The following is a 23,192-nucleotide window of genomic DNA, read 5'->3' on the forward strand; positions in this document are numbered from 1 at the left end:
TTGCACATGACTAGTACAGCTTAATGACAGGTAGAAGGGGAAGGCGGCCACAGTGATCGTCACTAAACTAACAACCAAATGTGACGAACGCAGTCAGTGGCCAGTGCAGCACATGCACTCCTCCTTCGTACATTTCCTCCTTTGTGTTAGCACAGATGACATGTACAGGACTATTACAAATGATTGAAGCGATTTCATAAATTCACTGTAGCTCCATTCATTGACATATGGTCACGACACACTACAGATACGTAGAAAAACTCATAAAGTTTTGTTCGGCTGAAGCCGCACTTAAGGTTTCTGCTGCCAGAGCGCTCGAGAGCGCAGTGAGACAAAATGGCGACAGGAGCCGAGAAAGCGTATGTCGTGCTGGAAATGCACTCACATCAGTCAGTCATAACAGTGCAACAACACTTCAGGACGAAGTTCAACAAAGATCCACCAACTGCTAACTCCATTCGGCGATAGCATCCGCAGTTTAAAGCTTCTGGATGCCTCTGTAAGGGGAAATCAACGGGTCGGCCTGCAGTGAGCGAAGAAACGGTTGAACGCGTGCGGGCAAGTTTCACGCGTAGCCCGCGGAAAATTGGCTCATGCCAGAACTGGAGACCGACAGCGCCGACTTCATCTTTCAACAGGATGGTGCTCCACCGCACTTCCATCATGATGTTCGGCATTTTTTAAACAGGAGTTTGGAAAACCGATGGATCGGTCGTGGTGGAGATCATGATCAGCAATTCATGTCATGGCTTCCACGCCCTCCCGACTTAACCCCATGCGATTTCTTTCTGTGGGGTTATGTGAAAGATTCAGTGTTTAAACCTCCTCTACCAAGAAACGTGCCAGAACTGCGAGCTCGCATCAACGATGTTTTCGAACTCATTGATGGGGACATGCTGCGCCGAGTGTGGGAGGAACTTGATTATCGGCTTGATGTCTGCCGAATCACTAAAGGGGCACATATCGAACATTTGTGAATCCCTAAAAAAAACTTTTTGAGCTTTTGTATGCGTGTGCAAAGCATTGTGAAAATATCTCAAATAATAAAGTTATTGTAGAGCTGTGAAATCGCTTCAATCATTTATAATAACCTGTAACTGTGCGCATTTCTACCGGAATGCATGCGAGGGGCCTATGTACATGCTGTGTGCCAAGTCAGAACACCGACATTCTGTAATAGTTTGAAATGGTTCAAATGGCTCTGAACACTGTGGGACTTAACATCTGAGGTCATCAGTCCCATAGACTTAGAACACCGACATTCTGTAATAGTTTGAAATGGTTCAAATGGCTCTGAACACTGTGGGACTTAACATCTGAGGTCATCAGTCCCATAGACTTAGAACTACTTAAACGTAACTAACCTATGGACATCACACACATCGATGCCCGAGACAGGATTCGAACCTGCGACCGTAGCAGCAGCGCGGTTCCGGCCTAGAACCGCTGGGCCACAGCGGCCGGCTGTAATGATTTCACCAACCCGATGTCTTGTAAAGATGTCCTTGTCCCAGTGCGGGTTTAGCCCTCAGGTCGTGAATAGGTTTTTCTTGAGATGAGACTGTAAGAAATTAATGAGATACCTAAGGCTCTGAACTCTAAGAAATAATCTGTCAAATTTCAGTTCAGGATATCATATGCTTTTCTATTTGTCACACGAATCACGTTGCATACAAAGTAACGAATTATAGACAATGTATTTTCAAAACGCGTAACTACAAAATCACATGTATCCTACTCCACACTAGAAACATTAATAAGTCTTGTACATTAAGTAACTTGGAGAAATTACAGCCACAAAAATAAGGTACTATGTACTCTGGTGTTCTCTGCTGTACACGCAAAGTCGCTATTATTTAATATCATTCTATACCTCGCGCGACTGAGTATTAATCGTGTGGAATACAACGCGAAATGTACCTTATGGCCCCTCCTGACATACTAAAGAGGTCAGCCCGGATCACTTTAGTTGACGCGAACTTTTGGCGGGAGCCGAAAATGCAGGAAGGGCTCCCTGAGAATATTGTTATTCTAAAGTTAATGAAAACCGTTTTACAAGTATCTGAAATGAGTGGATGATAGCTTATTACTGATAGGTCAGTTGGCACGATTGATAATTAAATTTGAATAATGCTTTATAGAAGGTTAATAAATGAGATAAAGAGATTTGGCATGCCGGCCGTTTTGGCCGAGCGGTTCTAGGCGCTTCAGTCTGGAACCGCGCTGCTGCTACGGCCGCAGGTTCGAATCCTGCCTCGGGCATGGATGTGTGTGATGTCCTTAGGTTAGTTAGGTTTAAGTAGTTCTAAGTCTAGGCGACTAATGACCTCAGATGTTAAATCCCATAGTGCTAAGAGCCATTTAAACCATTTGAAGATTTGGCAAACTGCTCTGTGGTGCCAGCCAGTCAGCTTATCCTCCTACTAAACAGGAGCAAATTCTCACGAATATGGTGTTCCATGTACCATATCCGTTGTCTGTCTCTCATTCCACTTCTGAAGTCGTACCTCAGCTGTTACACTTTCAACCCAACTATGAAGTGAAGCTTCGGATATAATCTTATGGCTCTAAACTAGAAATGTCACACTACTATATCCAAAAAGGGATTTCCCCAATTTCTTCGATCTCCATAGAGAAACTGATTCTGGGATACAGACAGTTCAGAGGTTAGAGAAACACTGGAAGTCTTTCAGTCCCTTGTAGGCACAGCTGAACTGTGTCATCACCATATCTGAAAATAGCATATGAGCCTCCGTACAACTTTCTCAGAGCTTTCTCTTCGAAATCCTACATGACTGAGTGTGCCACAACCAGTGACAGTGGGAATCTCATGCCGAAGAAAACCGTTTGCTCGTAACAGTCGGTATTGCCGAGAAAGAACGCAGATGTGAGGACGAATTCGAAGAGGTTAGTCACTGTTCGGTTGAATTTTTCCCTTATCAGCTAGAAGAATCAGCATGGGGCACCTTCGTGAAAAGGAAAACGACATTGAAGCTCCAGTTGAATGAAATGAGGTGCTGAGAACCATAAGGGCATAAAGTACACCATTATCGTTTTTAGATTGTAGTATGTATGCATACTCCTGACATTTGTTGGTCTGATGATGAACCAACTTGCTCTATATCTGTAGCCCCACACTGTACATATGAACATTAATGAAACGCTGTGTCATCAATTTCATGAATATTCATTTTCATATGGGCCCAAAGCACAAAGCATAATTTTGTTGCCCTGCTCAATTGTAATCTAGGTTTGACAGCATAATTTAGTGTCTACATCAGGTACGTAGCCCAAATATTTTATAATCGGAGGTGTAACGATAGTTTTATCTGAATCTCCAGCAGCCACAGAATGTTCTTAATGAAAAGGTGATAACGAGGACCATGAAGTGTTTCAATAGGTCATAACTGTGTGTGTGTGTGTGTGTGTGTGTGTGTGTGTGTGTGTGGCATCTAGTATCTGTTCTTTATGTTCTGCTTTAAGTTAATTACAAACTTTACAACTGTCAAAAGACACTATTTTCAACAGTCTTTATATGTAAATTTTGTGAATTAACATTGTTAATAAATACAGTTTAAATATTAATTAATATTTCATAACATAAAGTGAGAATATTATTTTTTCATAGTATCATAGTAATTATGGGACACAGACACTTCGCAAAAAAAAAAAAAAAAAAAAAGAAAGAAAGAAATAGGTTCAGGCGTATGGGGACGATGGTTTGTCTGTAAGTTTGATTTTCAAAAACATTTATTTTTCTCGAAACTTTCTGTGCTTTGAACCTTTATGGTTCTCAGTGCCTCAAATGTATAGAGTTTCTGATGTGGTGCTCACATTTTCACATTTGCCCAAGAGGCGTTAATACTGTCGCTAGATGTTTGACCAACTGGTACGTAGGTATGCATATTGCGGTTAAAATATACTGTGGTCGAAGCTTCTCTATGATTTCCTTCTGCAGGGACTAGCGTTGAAGCTCGATCGTCTTCCATTTTACACTGTTGTCCGGGTTTCCTTTTAACTACCTCTATGCTGTATCCTCGAGTAAGTTGTACATTTTGTGATTTTACTCCGACAGCGGAACTTCCTTCGTCCACAGGCAAAATACCTATTGCAGGATCATTCTGTAGTACTCGAATGGCAGTCCTTTCCGCTTTTAGGATGTGTATCTTCGGTAGAATGGAGGCGCATTTCCCGACATATCCCTTCCCCTCTCTGCTGCACCACCAAGGCTGTACGATTTGAAATGATAATTAAATGGACACCCTCGCTGCAAACAGGCGTTGATGTACTTCATTGGGGACATGTTGAAAATGTGTGCCCCGACAGGGACTCGAACCCGGTCGAGGCACACATTTTCAACACGTCCCCAATGAAGTACATCAACGCCTGTTTGCAGCGAGGGTGTACATTTAATTATCATTTCATTTCTAGCAAAGCTGCATGGTCATCCATGGTAACTGTTCTTTCGGGAACAGATACTACCGTCATATATAGCTGTACGATTTACCAAAAATTCGCAAATAACTTATCGCTCCACGGCCCATTGCTGCGTGGCCTACAGAGATGCATTGGCTTCAAATTGCAGTTTCATTCGCCGTTATCGGTTACCGATGAAGCGTCTCGTAAAGATAAAGGTAGGTATCTGTCTGTCAGTAATGGAGTTAATTAACTGCATTTATCAACACCGAAAAAGATGCACCACGATGTCTATATCTACATACAAAAGCGTAATCTGCAGACCACTGTTAACTGTATGGCAGAGAGTACTTAGCTCTTTAGCAGCATTTCTGTGTCGCTCCCTCGTGAATCAAACCTCTGAGCACTCGGACCGGCATTCTTTGTATTCATTCAGTATCCCTTGTTTTTCCTAGCTGTATCTGATGTGAGTCTATCACACTAGGGCAACATTCTAAGATAGGGCACACAGCTGTTTCATAAACAGTCTCCTTTAGAGACTACAAATTCCCAGTATCCTGCCAGTGACCTGAAGTCAACAGCTTACTTTACCTACATCTGAGCCTATGTGATCGTTTCATTATCCATATCAATTATTACATCCAAATATTTGTAGGAGTTGACTGGTTCCAACTATGAGTGATACTGTAGTCATAGGATACTACCTTTCCGTACTTTGTAAAGGGCACACTTTTACGTTTCTGTACATTTAAAGCAAGTTGCAAAACCTTAAGCATAGAATGTAGGCTTTCACAGCCGGTGTTTGCGTTATTGCTGATATTTGTTTTATGTGCATTACGCTGTAATCCAAGGCATAATTTTCTGCCAATCTTTGTACCACTTTGAAATCTACATGAACAACAAGGATACTAACACACTTCCTTCGAGCACGCCTAAATTTATTTCTACATCTGTCGTTGACTGTCTATCGAGGGTAACGGGCTGCGTCCTTCCTAGCAATATGTTGTCAGTCGAGTCACAAATTTTGTTTATTACGCCATATGACCATAGTTATGTTAATAAATGTTGGTGTGATAAAGAGTCAAGTGCTCTTAAGAAGTCAGGGAATGTTTCATACGCCTTAATCCATGACCTTCAGGATGTTCAGCGAGTTGGGAACCGCACAATTAACGTTTTCGGAGCTCATGCTGGTTGGCATGGGCTGTGCTACACTAGCCGCTCTGTGTCGAAATCTCGCTGATGTCCTTGCAACGTCGATCAACAAGGAGGCCCGGTGCTTTGGATAAGGCGCAGCGTGTCTCTCCGTGTAGCATGTGCAGCGAGCTTGGCTTTTATCGCCAGTAACACGTGCGGTCGACCAACCGGACTGAACCGGTTCCGCTGAGAAAACACTCAGCAAAAGCCCACCCACATCGTGGCTCGTTGGTCTAGGGGTATGATTCTCGCTTAGGGTGCGAGAGGTCCCGGGTTCAAATCCCGGACGAGCCCACTTTTTATTGAATCATACTTATGTTAAACAATTATAATGTATGTTACGTATTTCTTCTCGTATACGTATAATCATAAAACACCTTGTGACAGGAAATCTTTGTATATGGTTTCTTTAACTGTTTAGCCAGGATTGGTCTGACACAGTTGTAATATTCCAGGCGCTGATGAAAGCGTATTATCGCACGATACTGCACTTCGTTTTGGCTCCTCTGCGGTGTGCTACGGTACTGCGATACGTGGATTTAGGGGAGAGGTAGAAGTAGATAGATAGATAGAGAGAGAGAGAGAGAGAAACGGATGTTAGAAGTAACAGAGAGATGAGAGGAAGTTGATGCGTTAGAGGAAAAAGACACCGCCAGTATGGGTAAACTAGAAGCTACTTCGTAACTTCTGGTTTCAGGAACAGCATGGTTTTATTACAGAACGTTGTCGAACGAGCAGAGCTACCTTTCCTTCTCTGAGACCGTTTTGTTTCTGTTTTGTTAAGCATTTACATGTTGTTACAATGTGTTACTGTATTTCTACTGCATGACCTATCGTTGATTCAATATCCAGGATGATTCAAAATGAGCATACGGGTTTTAAGACTCTGTAGTGTTTATTACATTCAACTCGCAATTATAAATGTTACGTCAAATGAAAGAGCAACTAAAACAGCTTTTATGACAAGAGTTCAATGTGAGCACCATTCGCCACACATCGAATCGACGGGCTTGTTCAAAAATCTTGATCAGTGTGTCTGGAATAATTGTTGCAAGAATACTGTTTCTAAAGTCGGATTGCCCAATTCCTTGCGGAGGCACACACACGTGATCCTTTATGAAACCCCAAAGGCAGAAATTGCGTGGTGTCGGATCGTGTGTGAACATGGAGGTCATGCAAAACAAGCTCTGTCATCCGGCCCCTTGCTGCCAATACGGCGGTCGGGTGCAACATCGTTGCGTGTGTTCACGTTTCCACTTAGATGAAATGTCGATTCGTCACTGAAGACGATACGATCCAGTCAATCTTCATCGTCATGCAGCAACATTTCGTTTGCAAAGTTGGCACGGAAATTCTAGTGTGTATGCTTTACAGGTTGTAACAACTGGAAACAATAAGGGCGTAGTTGTAAGTGTATTCTTCAAAGTCTCTATACACATGTCACTGAAAGTACTAATTCACGACTCGCTTTCCGAACTTATTTCTTGGGGCTTAGCGTGCAAGACTTTCACTGCTTCAACACATTCTTCAGTCACTCTTGCTCGTTCCATATTCTTCCCTTTGCTTAAACAAAACTTTTTCAGTTGCTCTTTCATTTGATGTGTTATTTATAATCGTAAGTTCAATAGAATAAACGCTACAAAGCGTTAAAACCAGTAAATTCATTTGGTACACTCTAATATTGTCTTCTGACATTTTTTCCCCCGTAGGTACTTCGAGTGAAGTCGATCGGCGTATTTAAAGTTTTCTTCTTTCCTCACTGTACAGAGTATCCGCAATATACAGTGAGAGTATATAAGTTTTGTGTCTCACCGTATGTACAAGAGTTGCGGTTCGGGGACGGTACACAAGAGTAGTTTTGGATTATATTTTCAATAAATGTGTGGTCGATACGTATCTAATAAAACCACCCACATTTTAACTACTATTCCAAGCAACCTCCACAAGGTGACTCATGCCAGTAAGACGTTCAATTGGAAGTTGAACGAGAAGCTGGTTTCAGGGTTCTCGTAAACTGTAAGTCGTATCCAGAATGAGATTTTCAATCTGCAGCGGAGTGTGCACTGATATGAAACTTCCTGGCAGATTAAAACTGTGTGCCGGATCGAGACTCGAACTCGGGACATTTGCCTTTCGCGGGCAAGTGTTCTACCAACTGAGCTACCCAAGTACGACTCACGCCCCGTCCTCACAGCTTTACTTCTGCCAGTACCTCGCCTCCTACCTTCCAAACTTTACAGAAGCTCTCCTGCGGTTCGCATCGACGCCACGTAGAATATCAGCGAAGATTTTTAGGGAGCAGCGATTCTAGAGACCCTTACTCCTCCAACTCCTGGAATCAAAGTGCGAGGGGTTACTGGATGTGACTGATTTGGTAATTTTTGAAGGGCAGTGAATGCTCGCCAGTATGTCGTAAGAATGATAAACACTGTTGCTATACCCTTCATGACTGTGGTACCAAATGACGTGCTACAGCAGCATCATGTAAGATCCCATAGATGCCTTGACAATCATGAATTGGATTCACGTTTTGTGAAAATGTATTAGCGTCAGCTACTTCTGACAAGTGAAAATTCTTGTTGTATTAAATGCAGTTATTGTGTAAAGACAGACACTGTCGCTGTTAATGATTTAATCAGGCCTGGCAGGGCTTAAATGACGATACAAGAAATAACATTTGTCTTTCTATGCTTAGTATCACGATTGCGTGAACATTTGGTCTGTGGTTATGTGACATCGGAGGTTTCGACCCGCATTGGGTGTAACGGCCTAATTCCTGAAATATGTTTTTATCTTGCCTATCATCTTGAGAGGCGGTATATGCGTACTGTAGAGCATGTTTGGCCAACCTTGTATAAATTTATGCAAGATTGCATTTCATGGACTTTTATTTAAATGGTCATTTTTGTATATAAAGTTGCCACCCTTCCACCGTAAGACTTTTCTTAGAAGTTAAAATCAAGTTGCACCTTCGGTGGCAAGTTAATATCTTAATTTTAGTGTTTTGTACCATTTCCATCCCTCCTACAGGGTGCATAGTTGGTGTGCTTGTGTGAAATGTTAAAAGTATTACTTTAAGGTAATCTGATGTGTTGCAGATTTGCACCTGTGTAGTCTTTCAGAGGGTGTTGTGAGCGGTCCTCAGCCCGAAAACTCATAAACTCAAAAATTTGTTTCTTTCTGCTTCTGAATAAATTGTAACTTGATATTTAGAGGGTGCTTTCTGCTTATAATTTTAAATCTGTTTAAAAAAAAAGCCTTTAGGAATGAAATTCCCATTTGTTAAAAGCAATTTCATCAGTTACTCTCTGGCAACTACTTCCATGCCGGCCGAAGTGGCCGTGCGGTTAAAGGCGCTGCTGTCTGGAACCGCAAGACCGCTATGGTCGCAGGTTCGAATCCTGCCTCGGGCATGGATGTTTGTGATGTCCTTAGGTTAGTTAGGTTTAACTAGTTCTAAGTTCTAGGGGACTAATGACCTCAGCAGTTGAGTCCCATAGTGCTCAGAGCCATTTTTTGAACTACTTCCATGCTCACATAGTGTGATTAAATGTGTTAATGTTCTTGATGAATCGCTAGTAAATAAAGTAAATTCTTAAGAAAATGTTTTGAAAGTAAATTCACGGTTCAGGGCGTGTGCTCGGATAGCAGAAGGCAACCGCTGATGACAAGTGGGAAGTCCGCGTTCGAGTCCCAGTCCGGTACAAATTTTCATTTGTCACGAGTAGCTGACGCCAATACATGTTCACAAAATGTGAATCCATTTCATGATTTCCACAGCTGCAATTCTTCAAAGACAGTTTCTGTTCCTTCAGACGTGAAGGTATGTATTGCAATTATTGCAGTTCTTGCATAAACACAGACACTGTCGCCACTTATGCCTTTAGGAATGTTCGGGTCCTTGAATGGCACGGCCAATTCCATAGTTTCTGACCCATAGAGCATGTCAAGGCTGCGATGAGAGTAAGTATATTCTTATACGAGCTTCAGGATAGCAATCATCATAAACTGACACAGCATGTGTTTCAGAAATCGGAAGAAATTTTTCAAGATGGCTTTAGGATGTTTTGTACTTCCATGCCTCAACGAAGGAAAGAGTAATCGTGTACGTGCAAGATATACCTCATACTAATGTTGAAGACAGACACCAGTTCGGAAAGGAAATGAAATGAGCGTATGGCATTGTTGGCCTGGAGGCCCCATCCGGAGAAGTGCGGCTGCCAAGTGCAAGTGTTACTTCAGTCGACGCCGCATTGGGCGACTTGCGCGCCGGTGATGAGGTTGAAATGATGATAAGGACAACACAACACACAGTCCACGATCGGACAAAAATCTCCAGCCCGGCCAGGAACCGAACCCGGGCCCGCTGCATGGGAGGGTTAGCACGTTACCACCCTGCTAAGCAAACGGACACGAGTTCCGAAGGGAAAAGAGAGCTTTAAATACATAATGTCCGTTAAATGATGAACCTCTCCACAAAGTTTAATAACTTGTACTTTATGGTTGTAGAACTTTCCATTTCCGTCAGTGTATTTTTAAACTACGTTATTTACATAATCTGACTTAACTTTCTAAAATCCGAAGTCTATTTGGCATGTGAGAAAATGTAATAACTTTAAATCATGTTGCGGCGTGGCGGGTTAAAAGGCTCGTAACTGCGTACTGCGTAACTGACTCTCGGTGTACTGTCAATGACTTACAAATATTCCACCTACCTTAGCACAACGTCTAGTCACCAACCCGCTTCTTTGCAACGTAGATAATATTCAGACGATGTTAAAAGCAGCGTCGAAAAAAAGAAATCGTCAATACTTACGTTAGCACAGTCCGCATTATTTCTGTAGCTAAAAGCCCTGTAATCTCTTGTAACAAAATTCGGGTGGAGGGCGATTGTTTCATCTTTTTAGAAAAAATGTCAAAATACGGGAAAGAATTCTTTATTGCCTTTAGAAGCAAAACTAAACAGCCGGCCTTTTAAACTAACAGCTAATATCACTGTCCTTATTCCACAGTCCACACCATTTAGTACACACGCAAGACTGCCAGAAATGTGCTAAAGTCCAAGCCGAATTATACGTAATTTTACAGTCAATACTCTGCTACAACATGTGAGTTTCACACTCGTTCCTTTTCAGTGGATTTCTTTATCAGAAATTACTCGCCAAAAATGTTCCTTTATTGAATACTGTCCATGCCACGCGGAATTTCAGTACACAAAGGCCAAGAGTTCACACGCGTTTATCTCACCAACAAATTACTTCACAAAGCTTAAATTTTCTCGATATGTCCATAAATGCACATGCTTTCACGGCGTTATAAACCAAACGCGAAATAACACTGTATTCTTCATTTTACATATAACTTTTTCGGACACGTCCAACATGACCTGCTCGTCCGACAGCGAGCCTACGACTGCCTCTATGCCGTTGCTCACAGCGTGTATACTACTTGACAGGACACGGGAAAGACTTCACTGTGATTGGTTGATCAAATGAACAGCCAGTCAGATCAATCTTTCAAGACAATATTCGCCCCTAAACTGTTTTACTCCAGTCAACATTCACAGATGCATTTACGTCATTTCATGCTGCAAATATTAATAAAATGTTCCATCGAAGCAAACCAAACGTAAAATAATCTTGAAAAGACTTTAGAAAAACATCACTCTACAAATAACTATTCTGGCTGCCTTCTTACAAAACCAAACACACTTAGACATACCTCATCAGCAAATAAGGGGAATTACAGCTTTCGTTAGCCGGCCGAAGTGGCCGTGCGGTTAAAGGCGCTGCAGTCTGGAACCGGAAGACTGCTACGGTCGCAGGTTCGAATCCTGCCTCGGGCATGGATGTTTGTGATGTCCTTAGGTTAGTTAGGTTTAACTAGTTCTAAGTTCTAGGGGACTAATGACCTCAGCAGTTGAGTCCCATAGTGCTCAGAGCCATTTGAACCATTTGAACAGCTTTCGTTGCAACAGCTTGTTGCACACTTTCAGATGACCAAGTTACATAATGTTTAACAGGAGATAATATTGAATCTTTACGTATGTCCCGCATACACTCTCTTATTTACTCTCATTTACTCACACAATCAAACAGATAGTTATTAAATGAATACGAATTCTTACCGAATTCTCTATTACGAAAACGAAAAATAGTAAAATTCAAACATACTGACCTAACATTTTGTGAACTTCAGTAATGATTCTAACTGATAGCAAAGGACAAACTGTTATGCATCCGAACTGACTTTAATCTTACTAGTGTCGTGTTTTTGGTATTTTAGGTAATTTTCTATAATTCTGAAAATACCCCAGCCAGAAAGCTGACATTTTGCAACCAGCTTCTTTTTAATAACAAGAGGCTACATATTAAGTTTTATCAAAATTGAATAATATTTAGTATCGTTTATTTAGATTCTTGGGCGCTTGAATATTCTGTCACTGGAACTGACACATGTAGCACTTCCCACGACAGGTTCAAGTGAATCACGCCGAGATACAAGCGGCTGTCACCGCCACCGGCTCCTAGCTACGAGCCCGTACTGCATGGAATCACTATTGCGGATTGACTCGCGACGTTACAATGTGAAACATAATGTTAAGCGTTATGCTGGTAATTTTCGTAGAGTGCATGATCCTATAATTCACCTTTTTATTGTGTATTCAAGGGCACAATTTAAGTAAACTTGGTTCTGGAGATAAATTGTAATGAAAACCATACTGAAAAAATACACAAATCACAGTCGCTTTCTTAAATTTTCTTGAAACGACGTGGAACAAGCAGATTGTGCCGAATGATGCCTTCTCTGTTACTGTCTTATTGCCTCTGATTACTGAACGTAAAATGTCACTTTAGTGGGGTATTTGATGTGAATGAACATAATATAACATTATTATGTATTTGAAATTTCAGTCTTATAGACTGCTAGTACGGGAGTTCATTGATAAGGCATTAGTCTGAAACGAGGGCGTGTTGGTTTACAGGACGTGCATATTTACTTACTTACGCATTTGCAGAAAATACAAAAATAAAAGTTAATTAATAATCAATATGTCGTGGTCATATGTCTTGGTACATGTAAAAAAGGCACCATTTTTAAATGTTTCACGCGACACGCTAGACAGACAATTAAAGTGCTGCTACGTTTAGGCGCTTTAGTAATAATATTTAGAAGCTATTACTCGCTGTCCCGTTGAAACAGGAAGAGATTTTTCTTCCACGAGATACGTGGAAGAAACGGTGCGGAGTTAACAGCTACCTATTCCCACCTTTCGGGCAAGAGTGGCGGCAAACCCTGAGCTGTCTGAAGTTTGTTGCGGTAACTTGGCAGCCCTGCTGAGCGCGAACTTGTTCTAATGAAATAACAACTTGAGGTGGCCCCCTGTATCAGAGACGACAGCGGGGAGGATAAGGGGAAGGAAAACCTGGCGAAACTTGACAAACAGAGACCTTATTGAATTATAACTGAAATATGAGTAGCAATAACTGAGAGGTTACGTAGCGAAGGGACCCGTCGACAGCAGGAGACGCCCGTAATGGAAGGTCAGGGGAATGCAGTTGCCGATTTGTGACGTCAGTTCGTTAATCTTTCGTTTACCGAAATGGTTTGCCTTACGACTGAAACACTGGGGAAACATTTTATTTAATGCGCACTCATTTGAGCACAATTAGAACGACAATCTTCGAAGGGACAACTTTTCGTTGAGAGTTTCTGTGAAACTTCGCAAATTTACTGTTTCTTAAAGTGTAGATTCTTACATCTGTGACACACATTATTTGCTAAAATGATGTTCAATTATTTATTGGTGCACCTAAAGACTCTTAAAAAGTGTGTGAACGGACATTTTGGTAATGAAGATTGTCCGATACACGGTCAGTACGGACTGAAAAAAATGTTGTTGTTATGAAACACAGTTAGCTCTTTATACCGTTCCTCACTAGCAGCTTCTAATCTAATTGCGTGCCTATGGAGTACCGCTTCATCTGTGCGACAGTATTCGTGATGTCATGTCAGAAAGGTTCGCAATAACCGACGGAATGTCATCGTGTAAAACAGAAGTAATATATTGCGTCCTGACCTACAAAAATGATTTAGGAGACAATCTGAGCACACTACTAAGGTCGTTTGCGAATGATACAGTCATTTGCCATCTATTAAATGCATCAGAAAATCAAAACCAATTCCTAATGTTTCAGACAAAATATCTGTACGGAGCGAAACTTGTCAGTGGACAGTAAATCACGAAAAGTGTGAGGTAATCCACAGGAGTACTAAGTGGAACCTGTTAAATTTCGTTACACGACACATCAGACAAATCTAAAGGCAGTCAGTTCAGTTAAATACCTACGAATTACAGTAACGAAGAACTTAAATTGTAACGGTCGGAGAGATATTGTTACTGGTAAGGCAAACCAAAAACTGCGTTTTAATGTGAGAACACCTACAAGATGCATCAGAAGTACTAAAGAGACAGTCTACACCATGGCTGTCCGTCCTCCGCTAGAGTATTACTGTGCAGCAAGCAGAAAGGATTGACGGAGGATGTCGAAAAAGTCCAGTGAAGGGCAACTTGTTTTGTATCATTGTGAAATAGAGGAGAGAGTGTCGCGGATATGATATGCGATTAGGGGTGACAATCATTAAACCAAAGTCGCGACGAGGACTTTTCGCGAAATTTCAGTCTCCAACGTTCTACTCCGAATGCAATAATATTTTGTCGACAACCAAATGCAGTGGAAGAAACGATCATTGCAATAAAATAAAAAAATCATAGGTCGCACGGAAATATTTAAGTGTTCGCTTTGTCCGCGCGGTGTTGGAGAGTGTCTGATGTAAGGAATTATTATTATTATTATTATTAAGCATCAGACTGAGGAGGGGAAGCAAAATATACTTGCATGGCTCCCTTCCCCGTTTAGAAAGTGTCGCCTACCAATGCGGAACAGTGAGGCTTTGTGCGAACGATGTGCGGTTGGAGAAGTAAAGTATGCTAAGAAATTCCCAGACGTCAGTCGCACTGAAAATGTACCTAAGGGCCAGTTTAAAAGTGAGAATATTACAATGGAGTAATATAAGTAGTGTGTTAACGTCGGCCTCGACTGTTCTGTCCGCACAATGACACGTTGGGCACGGTTGGCTCCGTAAAAATAACTTGGCACATAGAAAATTTAGAGTAATTGACACTATAATTACGAACTTGACATTAAGTCCATATAACATGTTAACTCTTACGTCAATAACAATGACAGAGCTTGAGTGGTTTGAAAAGTTTAGAAATCACCTAGAAATGTCCATTCATTAACCACACTGCGTTTTTCACACATGCTAGTCCCACATGCAAAAAATGAAAGTATTTATCTGTAGGGTTTAAGAAATTACAAGTCTAATAATGGCGCCTACGTAATGGTGCGTCCGTATTATACAGGAGATAAAAAGAGAGTGACATCGTCCGGCAGTGGATGATGGGTTGCGCGCTTGTTTTTTGTAATATTCAAATGTCATCAGAGACTGTCTTTAATATCGAGGCTTTTACATGCGCGTTGAATTGGTCTATAGTTTCTTAGGGGTGTCGGTATCGCTGGATTCATTTCTCCTTGTAAATCGTCAAAATACATCATTACAGTGCGTAGTTTAATATTATACATTGACAAATAACTGGGTCTTGGCCTCTTACGTTACTCAAATCAGTGTTTTGCATGACGAGATGTGGCGGTGCGAAAATACAACATCTCATCGCCTCTCTTGTGGAGAGCGAGAACTCCTACTGGATTCTCGTGATCCACAAGTGGAACGGTAGAGAAATAGTCTGATGGTGGTTCGATGTACATTGTGACAGTACCTTAAGTGTGAATTGCAGAGTAGTCACGTAGACTTAGATGAAAGAGGACGTGCTTAAAAGTAATGCTTCCGAAATTTTTGTGGGAAAACTTATGAAAATTTTCTAATAAAACAAATGTTATTAACATTCTGCGTCTTTCTTCTTCATGTCTACATATTTACAGCCCTCTACCGCAAGAGGGCTCCGAATTATAGGGTATAACATGACGGAGTGTAACGTAACTATACCACTGCATGAAAAACAGCGTGCTGCAATCGAGTTTCATGTTCGAAGAGTACTTCAATACATGGAGCACACTTTCCTTCAACATGACAATGCCTGACCACACACTGAGCGCTGCGAAATCTGCATTAATCCTACGCGTTGGGTTCACTGTCATCATTCATCCCTGCACCCAGTCCCGACCTAGTCCCATCCGATTTTCATCTGTTTCCGAAACTTAAAAGATCACCTTCGACTACTTCATTTTGATAGCGATGACGCGGTGCAGTAGAGGTGAAGTTATTGCTCCACAACAGTCAAACATTCTATAGTGACGCTATCAGCAAATTGATTTCTCGTTTGGAGGGCGGTAAATATGAGACATGAAAAATAAATATGTACAATATTTATAAGTTTCTTTCATTTATAAACCTGTAAGAGTTTTCAAGTAACTAATTCGAAGGCATTGCTTTTCAACCCGCTATTTTATGTCTGCAAGGAGAACTTATGCACATGAACTCACAATTCTAAAACTTGATTGCTTACATAGCTTTATTGTACAGTTAAAGATAAAAAACAAACATACTCAAAGCGACGAAACAAAATAATAAAGCCACAATGATTACGCTCTTTCTATTTCTTGTGACGTGTGCATAATCTATGTACACACGGAATAAGGTGCTTTTTGTATTCTTATGAGATAACAACACAGCTGAAGATACTAGTTAGTGATTGTCCTTGATGAATACACACACACACACACACACACACACACACACACACACACACACACACGGGAAAATAATTGAGTGAGGTAGCACAGTGGAGTTGCATTTGGGAGGATGGAGGTTCAAATTCCACCCTGCCATACAGAGTTAGGTTGTTTTCCGTGCAACGATAAATAGATCACGGCAAACGACCGGAAGGTTGTTTGTAAAGGACGTGGGCGATATGCTGCCCCATCTTCCCTAAACACGAGCTTGTGCTCCGTTTCTGATGACCTCGTCGTCGACTAGACCTTAAATTCTAATCTTCCTTCCCTCCTTACTTACACTGCTGAACGAGCTGTTGACAGCCGGAACATATTCTTTCAGTTCCTTGTAGATGAATCATCCATCTATGCATTCAACAAAAACTGCTCTCAAAATTACTGTTAGAGAAATCCAGCTGGCGATCCGAAATTTTTCATTTGTTACAGTCACAATACCCAAGTGCTTCACATAGTATACTTACCCGATCACCTAACTGAGAGTTTAGATTACGAGGGATATCCGGAAGCCGGCCGTTGTGACCGAACGGTTCTAGGCGCTTCAGTCCGGAACTGCGATGCTGCTACGGTCGCAGGTTCGAATCCTGCCCCGGGCATGGATGTGTGTGATGTCCTTAGATTAATTAGGTTTAAGTAGTTCTAAGTCTAGTGGACTGATGACCTCAGATGTTAAGTCCCATAGTGCTTAGAGCCATTTGAACCATTTTTTTTTAATATCCGGAAAGTAAGTTCCGATCAGTCAAGAAATGGAAACCACTGTGAAAATGTAATAAAGCTTTGCACGTATGTGTTCTGCAGTGTCTCTAGTACGCCTGTCTGTTAAATCACTTCGCTCTTTTCAGTTCGGATCGCATGGTGAGCACATAGATATGCGTAGAAAATAGTGTCTCCCGCCAAGTATGAGGTCCTGTTGATAGATTTCGCCTGATGTTATTCAGTCCACTTTACAGAACTGTCATATGGTTCCTACTTTGTGACAATACTCGGTCGCAATCTGCAGGGACAATGAAAATGCTCCTGCAGCGTTTTCGATGGGATGTGTTTGATCACCTGCACTACAGTCCGTAATTGGCTCCCTCGTGTTTCATCTCTGCTCACATAAACTACTGGCTATGAAGACAAAATATTCGCACTAACAACCAGCTGTAGACGAGTGTAGATAATTGGCGGGAAGCACAGGCGGCTGCCTTCTTTCACGACGGTATTGGAAAATTGGTACAACGCTACGACAAATGTCTAAGTCGTAGTGGTGACTATGTAGAGCAGTGACTTGAAACTGTAGCTAACTGTTGCAGATAAAATACTTCTGATTTTCAAAGTGGTTTCCATTTCGCGATCAATCGGACCGTACTTTCCTAATAGCCCTAGTATATCTCAGGACAAACAACACTCATAGGCTGGTACTTTCACACAGTTTTTACAATGTCCGATTTTAAATTCATCGAGCTACACAGGCGCTCTGGTGGCCAAAGTTTAGTGAAGTTAGTCTGACAAAAAGCTACACTGAGGGGATCGAGGTCATGGGATAGAGATGTGAACATATGTAGATGACGGTAGTATCTCGTATTTAAGGTATGAAAGACCATTGCATTGGCGGAGCTGTCATTTGTTCTCAGGTGATTCATGTGAAAAGGTTTCCGACGTCATGATGGCCGCTCGAGTTGACAGACTTCGAACGGGGAGTGGTAGTTGGAGCTAGGCACATGGGCACTCGATTTCCGAGATCGTTAGGGAATTCAATATTCCGAGATCCACAATGTAAGAGTTAGCGAAGAATACCACATTTCAGGCATTACCTCTCACCACAGACAACGCAGCAGCCGACGGCCTTCACTTAACGACCGAGAGCAGTGGTGTTTGCGTAGAGTTATCAGTGCTAACAGACAAGCGACATTGCGTGAAATAGCTGCAGAAATCAATGTGGAACGTACGACGGACGCATACGTTGGGACAGTGCAGCGAAATTTTGCGTTAATAGGCTGTGGCAGAAGACGACCAGTACGAGTGCCTTCGCTAACGTCAAGGCAACGCCTACAGCGCCTTTTCTGGCTCGTGAATCGGTTGGACCCTAGAAAACTGGGAAACCATTGCCTGGTCATAAGAGCCGAAGTTTCAGTTGGCAAGACCTGACGGTATACTCAGAGAGTGGCGCACACCCCACGAAGCCATGGACCCGAGTTGTCAACAAGACACTATGCAAGCTGGTGGTGGCTCCATAATGGTGTGGGATGTGTTTCCATGGGATGGACTGGGTCCTCTGGTCCAACTACTCGGTACTCGGAGACCATTTTCAGCTAGATCTCCCAACTAGAATCGTAAATAACATTTAAGGGACAAAATCCTGCACAGTCAACGCTTTCGGAATTATGTACGGCTATGGAGGCAGCATGGCTCAGAATTTACGCAGGTGACTTCCTACGACTTGTTGAGTCCACGTCACGACGAGCTACTGTACTACTCGGGGCAAAAGGAAGTCCGACACGATATTAGGAGGTATCCCATGACTTTTGTCACCTCAAAATGGTTCAAATGGCTCTGAGCACTATGGGACTCAACTGCTGTGGTCATCAGTCCCCTAGAACTTAGAACTACTTAAACCTACCTAACCTAAGGACATCACACACATCCATGCCCGAGGCAGGATTCGAACCTGCGACCGTAGCAGCAGCGCGGCTCCGCACTGGAGCGCTTAGAACCGCACGGCCACCGCGGCCGGCTTTGTCACCTCAGTGTATACTTTCCATGGTTGTTCTTCAGATGTCCACTGATGGTAACAGTAAGTCTGGAGGAATGTTGGTTAGTCGCCATTCTTTATACCCAGTTGTTCCTTCCCATCGCTGTAATTTCCGCCCGGGATCGAACCGGGGACCTTCTGCGTGTTAGGCAGACGTGATAACCGCTACACCACGGAAACTACTGCTTTCGTTCTTGCTTCTCAGAGAACTTGTAGCAAGGTTGCCATCGTAACTTAAAAATTCAATAAATGCGGCACTTGCATGACGAAGGTACATGCAGCAGATCCACACACGACGTGGCTCACTGGAGTAGTATGCGACATAGGCAGGAAAATACTGTTCCCGCCCGGGATCGAACCGGGGACCTTCTGCGTGTGAAGCAGACGTGATAACCGCTACACTACGGAAACGACGGACACGCTCAGTCCATCCTTGTACACTCGAAGACGCCTCAACCTTGCTCCCGTCCGCGCATGCACGCACCATAGTTCATTTGACAGGCTGAAACCCATCGTAGCCGAGGGCTCAACAAGTATTCGGGGTGCTCGAGAGGGTGTCTGTCGTAGCATCCCGAACGAGATAGCGGCGTTTCGCGCAGTCGTTATTGCAAGTCACATCAGCAAAAACAATCACCTCCTTAGCAGCAGGCAGTGCGCATCCAGCGGCAGACAGCAGACAGAAACTTCCTACGATGTTTGTCGCGTGGATCTGTGCGATCCTCGTCTGCAGGTTCCGCAACCTCACCCAGATTTTTTATGGCGCTGGATCTTGACGTGAGATCGCTTCTGTCACACTTTATAATACCCAGTGTTCATTAGCCTACAATGTCAGCTTCTGATTATCTCCACATGTGCTCAGAAACGGAGTGCGCATCCAGCGGCAGACAGCAGACAGAAACTTCCTACGATTCTTGTCGCGTAGATCTGTGCGATCTTCGTCTGCAGGTTCCGCAACCTCACCCAGATTTTTTATGGCGCTGGATCTTGACGTGAGATCGTTTCTGTCACACTTTATAATACACCCAGTGTTCATTAGCCTACAATGTCAGCTTCTGATTATCTCCACATGTGCTCAGAAACGGAGTCCTTTCACACTTTGACACCACCTCTGCATCTGTTACTATGCCACTGGTCTTGTTCAGCTAGTAGTTTTTCACTATATCTTTCGCGAATGTATACTAAATCGAATAAATTTTAATAATACAAGAAACAAAATGTCTTGCGCTACCCACATAAATCAAGAATTTACGGCTGAGTAAATTATGCTAGTGTCTTGCAAAAATAGTTATCAATCACTACGTTTAACTGTACCTGTTTCATGTAAGCAGATTCGTTACGGTTTCGGACAGATGAGTTCACAGGCAGACAACAGAGCTCGTTATTTTACGAGTATTTTACGTTTTATTATGAACACTGAGATAGCGGAAGTTTCCTGCTGCGTGTAAAATTTTGGTGGAGATGTAGGACCCGACATCAAGGAAAAGGATTGTATTACACCAGGCAGTCGAGAAATAATGAAAATACAACACACTTTTTGAAGGATAAAAGGAATTATTGTACGTCTTAACAGAGCTAACTCCTTAAAACGGTGTCTTCAACATGTATATGTTTGACAACTGTACGCTTTTCTGCGTTAGAAACCAGGTTTCTTAATGAATATAGTTCCGTAGCACATCAGTTAAACGAAGTAAGTAGTCTGTTTCATCTTTACATACCTGTTGTTCCAAGTAGTTTGTGTTACGAAAATTGACTTGTCTATCGATGTATATTTCTCGGAAACTAAAGGTAATAAGCGCAAATATTTATATTTATATATATATATATATATATATATATATATATATATATTTGGAGCTTAATCTCTTAGCTAAATTTATCACCGGTACCTGTTGGAGAATACCGTTCGTTACCCTTCCCCTATACACGAAATGACACGAGAACGCGTAATGAGTTCATGATGAATGCGTTGCCAAATAGGTGACACTTTGGAATTGTGATATTCAAAATTTGAGAGTCTCTTAAATTACATGTAAAGCTTGAAAAGAACCAAGTACGACAAACATAACGACAATAAAGTCAATTTTTGCCTATCACTATTAACAAATATTGATACAACAGAGAAGATGGCAATGTCAACTATGGAGTGTCAGAGAGATGAGACATAAAGATAAGAATGGGTTGGATTACATACACTCATTGTTCCATAGGCTCATAGAGAGGAAGTACGTAAGGATGTGGGACACCACAGAAAAATAACACTAATGTTTACTAAATAACAAATACGCCAATGAACTTTCACATAGAACACTACTGAAACACTCCTAAGAGTGTGAAATGAATCGATCATTCTAAACAAATTTTCATTTACAAATCCATACATACGTTATCACAATCTTATGGTTTTCCACAGGTGTTTATTTCTATGTTGAAATTACACTACGCAGATATGACAGCAGCTGGCTTTCTTAACGACTCTGTTGGTCATCCATTCCATGTCAGTACCAGTGTTAAGCAAAGATGTGTGATTGACCCCATGTTTATTTCCTTGTATGTTGCCGTTGTTATGTAGTTAGTCAAAGACGATCTTTCTCCAGGTAAACAGTAACGTACAGAATGGATGGAAACTAGAAGCAAAGACTCCAACGTTTTATTCAGCTGAACTGCTGGTGTACTGATCATAATGCAGTTGCAGATAAGAACGAAGAAAAACCAGTGTTAATCTTGAAAGCCTTCTCTGCGGCATACAGAAATATTGGTGTAAAACTGAATACCATCAAAACACGTATCCATCACCAGCCAGCACCTGGCGAAGGACAAAGAAATGCCATTGTCACCATCGAAGGCGTGAGTCTTCAGGTACAAGGGTCAGTCCAAAAGAAATGTACACTATTTTTGTAAAAATACAGTTTTCATTCTGCACGTGTAAAGTTTTACAGTGTGTACATACATCCTTCCCGCTTAATCCTGTTCCCGTGAGTGGCGCCGTCACAGCATGCCTTCAAGATGGCTGCTACATTTGACGTTCGTCAGAAGCAACGGGCTGTCATAGAATTCCTGTGCTGTGAAAACTAGACAGTGGGAAACATCCATAAGAGGTTGAAAAAGGTGTATGGAGATGCTGCTGTCGATTGCAGTACAGTTAGTCGATGGACAAGTGGGTTACTTGATGAAAGTGGGCACGGCAATATTGAGGATTGTCCTCGCAGCGGCAGGCCTCGTACTGCACACACTCCAAACAATGTGCAGAGAGTTAACGAATTGGTGACTGCTGACAGACGCATCACAGTGAATGAATTGTCATGTTACGTTGGGACAGGGGAAGGAAGTGTTAGCAGAATACTGAAAGTGTTGGCGTTAAAAAAGGTTTGTGCCAGGTGTGTTCCCAGAATGTTGACAGTGGCTCACCAAGAAACAAGAGAAACGGTATGCAACAAACTTTTGGAACAGTACGAGAATGGTGGAAATGAATTTCTTGGAAGAATTGTGACAGGTAATGAAACATGGCTCCGTCATTTTTCACGAGAGACGAAGAGGCAATCAATGGAGTGACATCATGCAAATTCACACAAGAAAAAAAAATTTCAAAACCACACCTTCTGCTGGAAAAGTTATGGCTACTGTGTTTTTCGATTCCGAAGGACTCTTGCTTGTGGACATCATGCCAAGTGGAACCAACATAAATTCTGATGCTTATGTGACGACACTGAAGAAACTTCAAGCTCGACTAAGTCGTGTTCGACCACATCGGCAAAAGCAGGACGTTTTGCTGTTGCTCGACAATGCACGGCCACATGTCAGTCAAAAAACCATGGAAGCGATCACAAAACTCGTATGGACAACACTGAAACATCCGCCTTACAGTACTGACCTGGCTCCATGTGACTATCGTCTCTTTGGGAAACTGAAAGCCTCTCTTCGTGGAACAAGGTTCGAAGATGATGGTTCCCTTGTGCACGCTCCAACGGGTTGGTCCAGAATTTTACCGTGCGGGTATACAGGCACTTGTTCCTAAGATGGCGTAAGGCAGTTGAGAAGGA

At 42.2% G+C, this 23,192-nt stretch overlaps 3 non-coding genes across 3 annotated transcripts; 1 reads left to right on the plus strand and 2 right to left on the minus strand.

Moving 5' to 3' along the window:
• The first annotated feature begins 5,832 nt into the window (after positions 1-5,832).
• Positions 5,833-5,904, plus strand: Trnap-agg. The gene has a single exon. It is a non-coding gene; the product is annotated as a tRNA-Pro (tRNA).
• Positions 5,905-19,262: 13,358 nt separating this feature from the next.
• Positions 19,263-19,335, minus strand: Trnav-aac. Its single transcript has one exon. It is a non-coding gene; the product is annotated as a tRNA-Val (tRNA).
• A 158-nt stretch (positions 19,336-19,493) lies between these two features.
• On the minus strand, positions 19,494-19,566 carry Trnav-cac. The gene has a single exon. It is a non-coding gene; the product is annotated as a tRNA-Val (tRNA).
• Positions 19,567-23,192: the final 3,626 nt, after the last annotated feature.

This window comes from Schistocerca piceifrons, chromosome 2, assembly GCF_021461385.2.
Source record: "Schistocerca piceifrons isolate TAMUIC-IGC-003096 chromosome 2, iqSchPice1.1, whole genome shotgun sequence".
Classification (NCBI taxonomy): domain Eukaryota; kingdom Metazoa; phylum Arthropoda; class Insecta; order Orthoptera; family Acrididae; genus Schistocerca; species Schistocerca piceifrons.